The sequence below is a fragment of the Galeopterus variegatus genome, unplaced genomic scaffold, assembly GCF_000696425.1.
Source record: "Galeopterus variegatus unplaced genomic scaffold, G_variegatus-3.0.2 Scaffold2717, whole genome shotgun sequence".
In the NCBI taxonomy this organism is placed as follows: domain Eukaryota; kingdom Metazoa; phylum Chordata; class Mammalia; order Dermoptera; family Cynocephalidae; genus Galeopterus; species Galeopterus variegatus.
The window spans coordinates 105636-112715 of record NW_007728828.1 but is presented as its reverse complement, the minus strand read 5'-3'; the positions used below and the strand labels follow the sequence as shown (position 1 = coordinate 112715).

At 41.4% G+C, this 7080-nt stretch overlaps 1 non-coding gene across 1 annotated transcript; it reads right to left on the bottom strand.

The window, feature by feature from the left end:
• Nucleotides 1-4228: 4228 nt before the first annotated feature.
• Nucleotides 4229-4301, bottom strand: TRNAV-AAC. Its single transcript has one exon. It is a non-coding gene; the product is annotated as a tRNA-Val (tRNA).
• Between the last annotated feature and the right edge of the window lie 2779 nt (nt 4302-7080).

Here is a 7080-nt window from a genome sequence, read left to right as displayed (position 1 = left end):
CAGAAGTGTTATTAATCTGTGTAAATGGGTAAGGGAGGAAGGAATGCTGCATAGAGAGGCCAAGGAAAACATGAACAAATGGACTTTGCTGGATTTCCCCAGCCAGTCTGTTAGTGTTAGATCATATCCTTTTTGTCCAATCACATTTCTACACAGTTGTGCATGTTTCAATCATGCTATCCTGTGAAGTCTCCATAAAAGACCCAAGAGCACAGGGTTTGGGGAACTTCTGCATAACTGAACACATAGAGTTTCCTGGAAGGTGATGTGCTCAGGGAGGGTATGGAAGCTCAGTGCCCCTTCCCCCAGACCTCACCCTATGCATCTCTTCATTTGTATCCTTTGTAATGTCCTTTATAATAAACCAGTAAACACAAAAAATAAATGAAATAAAACAATGGGAATAGGCTTTTCTCCATCCTGAAAGGAATATGTTTCCTTTCTTCCTGTCCTTCCTAAGGCAAGAACACGGGTCCATCCAAATTGTGGATGTGAAACCAACAAATTTGCAAATTGTTTCTCTCTACCATGAACTTTCCAATCTGGTCAAATTTATTGCTTTAGCCATCTTGACCAACTGAGTACTCATCTCTGCACTGAGACCCTGATATACGATAAGATTATGGCATTCCTTGGCAGGGCTTCCTGCTTTTCCCAGAGCACACTCAATTCTTCAAGGCCATTTAGGGCTCTTCCCTCACCCAGTGACTATGTGAAACTTTGGAAGGAACCCTGTTCCATTCAAGGTGAGAATACTCATGGGTTCTAACCTCAGTCTGTAGACCCGCCCATCAATCCCTGTGAGAACCCTGGTACAGGCTCACCATTAGAGGCCAGCATTCCTCAGGGAGAAGGCAACCAAAGCAGTACCTAATGCTTACTGAACAGTTTCTGTTGCTCTGACCCTGTTCCAAGTGCTTTGAATCCACCCAGAGAATCCCACAGTCCTTTTTTCCCATATGAAGAAACATATGAAGGATTTACCTCAAGTACCATGGCTTATCCAACTAAGCCAACTAGTTTTATGTGCAAAAAGCTCTCATTGTCCCCAGTTACCTTGATAAGTAAGAATTACTCTTATGACAGTGTTAGAAAAACTTCGGGCACAAGGGTCCCAGCAAGACAACTGGAGAAAGGGAAGACTAAATGGTATCTTCAAGGTGAAAAGTTCTTTAACTCTTCCCCTGAAAGCTGAACTTGCTAGTTTCACATTCTAGATTCCATTGTTGTCTCATGATTCCCCACAGTAAATGTCATCACCCAGTTATTATGCATTTTTCTTACTTGTTTCTTGTATGTTTCTTCCCACTCTTCCCATCTAAGTTGGGAGCAGGATTTTCTGCATTTTATTTTCTTTTGAATAATACAGTAAATGTCATCACCCAGTTATTATGCATTTTTCTTACTTGTTTCTTGTATGTTTCTTCTCACTCTTCCCATCTAAGTTGGGAGCAGGATTTTCTGCATTTTATTTTCTTTTGAATAACTGCACCCAGAACATCCCCCGAAAAAAATATGTGCTCAAAAAATATTTGTTGGATGAATAAATGGGTAATGATTTTACATATTCTCTACCTAATAACAGTGGCTGGGTGATCTTCAGAGCACTAAACTGGGAAAGAAGTCTCCCTTGCTTCTTGTGTCAGATGGACAAGAAAAGCAATTATATAACATACTTGTTGTATCTGGTGTAACCTAAATCTCTCCACCATTCATTTTATGAAACCACTGGGAACTGATTTCACCATTCTGAGTGATTATCAGGCCAGACTAGTTTACTGATGGAGGTTGTGTGATTTCTGTTTGTTTGTTTTTTATATGCTTTTTCTCAGAGTTACCTTTTTGATGCTTTTTATTTTTAAAAATATGATACACAATCCAATGCCATGTTATATTACTTGTAAAGATCAGAAGAAAGAAGTACTGCCCTCTCCGAGATTTGTACTCAGAACCTCCAGATTATGAGACTGGTGCACTGCAAGCTGCACCTGGATAGCAGTTGCTATACATTGATTCACATTCAAAATATTGACCCTTACTCTCCAAGCACCACTGCTTTATCAATTTCTGACTTTTAAAGAACACAATCAATGTCAGTTGGAAATCACTCCATGTTACTCAGTGCTGCACCTGGGAGATTCCACACCCATGACTGATGGCACCCATGCTTTTCCAGTCTTCAGGAACAGGGACAGTTATACTTGTCTTTTGCTGCTCTTTTTTCTCTTGTGTTCCAATGATCTGGCTTTTCCCTTCCTCAGAGAGTGTAGGTGCTCTTTCACCTTCCATGGTCTCTTTTGTTGAAAAGAAACACATGAGGTGCTTAGTTCACTGACTAACCTGTTGAATGAATGAATGAGCAAAGGAATAGTCCTCGTCTCCTGTTCATACTACTGTCTTACTCTATATTTCCACTTGCATCTACGTGGCTGGAGACATTCCCCCTATAAAATCACAAACTGAACTTATAATAATAGTCTCCCTGTTTTTATTAGTTGTGTGTACCATTAATTATACTAAAATTTGTTGAGTTAACTGCGTATGTTCCAGTTGAATTGTGGCAACACAAGTATAGATCCTAATCTGCACTTTTCAGATGTAACAAAGGCTCAGGTAAATTAAGTATTTTCGCTAAGATCCCAGAGCCAAATGGGAAACCCTGAATTGAGTAGTCGTTTTTTAAGATTCAAAATCATGAGCTCTTCCTTCGTTTCAGCTCACAATCTCTCTGCCTGTTGTTTTCCACAGTTACCCATTCATTCCTGCACCAAGTATCTAATTCCCAATCTTCTCTGTGCCTGCCTTTTGGGCTTAGACTTCCAAGTCATTCTCCTCCTTCAAATCCCACATCCAATGACTTGCCAAATACCAAGCATTATTCCTACACAACTGTTTTGAATCTATCACTTCCTTTCCATGCATTCAGTACATATTCATTGGGGAGATTCTCTGTGTTAAGCACTGTGTAGTAGGCTCAGGGGATTTAGAAATTCCTACACAACTGTTTTGAATCTATCACTTCCTTTCCATGCATTCAGTACATATTCATTGGCGAGATTCTCTGTGTTAAGCACTGTGTAGTAGGCTCAGGGGATTTAGAAGGAATTTCACTATCTCAGACATCAAAAGATGACAGGATAAATATGAGCAAGGGACAATCCACTTCCAGTCTCACCATTTTCAGCCACACTGGCATTTACAGTTAAATAACTCTGTTAAAAATATTAGCTTAATAACATCACTCCTCTGTACTGTCCATTCTTGATTTTCCAGTTCTGATATTATCTTGCTTTTCTTTCAAATTCACCTATTCGCAATTGAGAGTGTGCCCAAGAAGTTCACGATCCAGTTACTTTATTGGGTGGCTTTCCACAATTTCAGGAGTACTTTCTGGTTCCTTGGGACTCCACTTTACAGTGCCCTGTCCAGAGAGCTGGGGCTTTAACTACCCCGCTCTGCAGCGCATTTTCCAGGATTGTGTTATATTTGGGGCCAGGCTGTGGGAAGAAACACGGTGAAAAAGAACAATTGGGGATACCCCACCGGTGAGGATCACAATTCCTCTGAAGAAAAAGAAGACAGGTTATAAAATATGAACAGTACCCTGAACGCTTTGGTGGGCCATTGCCAGCCCTGTTTTGTTGTGTTCGTAGGTCATTAACCAGCGAAGCGTTCCAAATGTCGGGGAGTCTGAGGCTGTCACCTGTAGACCGGGGCCCAAATAGTAAAGATCTGCAGAATGCGGGCATCGATCCCACTGCATGTCGCTTGCCAAGCGAAGGCTCTGCCACTTGAGCTAATTCCCCACCTCTGCTACCTCTTCCCACCCCTCACAGACGTCCACACTTCATTATTCACTATTCGGGCGTTCCCATAACACAGGGAAATGTCAAACCATTAATGCGGAAACAAGACTGGACAAGGGCGCATCGACTAATAAATAGTCCCGGGCAAGAGCGCTGTGGCTTTCTATTCTTCTCTGGGAGAAAGAACTAGGAAAAAATGGAGAACGGAAAACTAGGGCGCCGCCAAAATCTCACGTTTCAGGTTTTCTGGGAAAGGAGACAGCACTTCCCAGTTGGGAAGCGCCCAGCCAAAACTGCCTGGCTAATTTGGCATAGCTATTTCAAAATGACAATTAAAAGAGGTTACCTCATCACTTGGTTCTTGCAGCTGTGGCCGCCTAAGAAGTCGCGACGGGGCGTCCACTCCCCGAAAAGACACGGGTTGTTTCCGCCCGGTTTCGAACCGGGGACCTCTCGCGTGTTAGGCGAGCGTGATAACCACTACACCACGGAAACACCGCTCTGCACGCACTTTCTAATTTTCCAGATATGTGTTTTAGACCTGTCTCTTTTTCAATTAAGAAATAAAATCTTTAAATATTTACGATGTACAGCATGACGTTTGATATTGTGGAATAATACATTGTGGAATAGCGAAATCAAACAAGTTAACATATTGATTACCTCACATACTTACTTTTTTCTGTGTGCTAAGAATGCTTAAAATCTCCTCTCAGCAATTTTCAAGTATACAATACTTCGTTTCTAACTGTGGTCACTAGACTGCAGTACAATAGATTTCCTGAACTAATTCCTCCTGTTTTGACCAACATCTCCTCAACCCTCCCCCGCCTTCCCCTTCGTCCCACAGCCACACCCAGCCTTTGATAACCACCGTTCTCCTCTCCATTTCTACGAGTTTGACGTTTTAAGATTCCACAAGTAAAGAGAACACGAGGTATTTGTCTTTCTGTGCCTGGATTATTTCACTTAACGTAATGTCTTCCAAGTTCCTGTGCGTTAATGTCATCAAATTTCAGGAAGTGGCTGATATGCACACAGCCTCTCTCCCATTGGCCTGCTCCCGGGCTTCCCAGCTGAGAGAAAGTGAAGATTCCTAGTCTAGCTCCAAGCCTCCTTATTTCAATTTCCTCCCAGCCTCAGATCTTTCACCCCCTGGTGAGAGGCCTGGAAGCAGCAGAAGGGAATTTTTAGGGTTTTGCTGTTTGAGGAGACCAGGAGTCAAAAAACCAGCGTGAACAAATGGAAGAACAGAAACATTCCCAAACCCAATCTGGTTACTAATTCTTTAGGTAGTTCCTTTCCTTACTTCTAGGGTACAGAGCACACACCTCAGCTGTGACTTTTATCACGCTGTTGTAAACAGCTGTAAACTCAGCTGTCTTCCCCACTCCACTGCCTATTCCTTGAGGGCAACACCCTCTGTGTCTACAATAACTAAATTTATGTTAAAAGTCTGCATGTATGAGTGAGGACTGAGGAAAAACAGTGTCTGCCAGCATCAGGAAAGATGTTTAATTTGTGTTAGAGGAAGGCTCACAGGTGTGTGATCCTATGCTATTCCAACCAGGTGTTTAAATGGAAGAGCAGTGAACTACTATATAGGGGAATGGTATTCTGGTTTCTTGCATTTAACTTGGAGGCTCACAGTGGCTATTTATGTCCTTGGGGGCAGAATAGAGATGGGGCTGGGCATGTGTCAATTAAGTCTAAAGCCATTGACAGACAGTAGAGCTAGGCTGGAGCTAGAGGCTGAGAAGTAGACCTGCTAAATGAAGAGAATGTCTAGCCTGCTGATATGAAAGATAAACTTTTGTGACTAAGTGCACACCAGACAGACATTTTTCATACTATTTATACGGCTGGTTTAAGTTTTCATAATATCAGTGATCTGAAGGATATAGAAAATAATGCTGACAAAACTTATTTATAAAATATCTAGCCCCAAGATCCCTCTCTAGGAACAGGAAACTTTCAACATTAAAAACACCCAATGGGCTTAAACAAAGTGGATTTATTATCACACATAATAAGTCCAAAGACTGGAGAGGCGACATGGCTGTTTAGTTCAGTGACTCCATGATGTCATCAGGACGCAAATTTTTTTGAATCTTTGCACTCTGTCATGCTCCACATACGGCTCTCAAACTCTAGCTGGTTCCCCTGCAGTGCCTCAAACTCTCACAATCACCTGATAGAGTCCAGAAGAAAGACAAACAGACCTCTTCCTTGTATCTCTTTGTTGAGGACAATTTTTCCCATGTTCTCCCTGGGAGATTTTCCCTCACTGTATTAGTCTGTTTTGTGTTGATATAACAGAATTACCTGAGACTGGGTAATTTATAAGGAAAAGAGGTTTATTTGGCTTAATGATTCTGGGACAGTTGCACCTGCCAGCTTCTACTCATGGAAGAAAAGTGACAGGGAGCAAACAGGTACAAGCAGATCACATGGTGAGAGAGGAAGCAAGAGAGAGAGAGAGGAGGTGCCAGGGTCCTATAAACAACCAGCTCTCACGGGAACTAACAGAGTGAGAACTCACTCATTAACCCCTCCTCCCCCAGGGAGAGCATGAATCCATTCATGAGGGATCTTCCCCCATGACTCAATCAGTTTCCAACACTACCACATTGGAGATCAAATTTCCACGTGAGTTTTGGAGGGGACAACACATCCAAACTCCATCACTCACATTGGCTAGATTTGTATTAGACACTCTTACCTAATCCAATTATTGCCAAGAAGAGTGGGACCACTATGATTAATTAGATCAATCAAATTATGACTCTGGGGCTGAAAATAGGACCACCTCCTCTAAGCCAATGCAGTATAGAGGAGGTTAGGAGAATAAAACCATTTTTCTGTTAGAAAGGAAGAATGATGGCAGTGGTATAGTTGACTTTTGGGCATATAGTAAAGCATTGTTAGCTGCTATATGCCACTCCACCCCCATATTTGAAATAAAATGAAATAAGTATTTTTTTTAGCATTTTCTTTTGGCCACAAAACAAGTCTTAATACATTTAAAAAGACTAAGATCATAGATAGTATGTTCCCTGATCACAATAACAGAAGGAAATTTTAAAAATTCACGACTGTGTGGAAATTACATAATACTCTCCTGAATAAACAATGGGTAAAAAGAAAAATCACACGGAACTTGCTGAGTACTTTGAGATAAAAATCAAAGTACAACATATCAAAATTTGTAGGATGCAGTGCTCATATAGTGCTTACAGGAAAATTTATGCTTGTAAACACCTATATTAAAAAT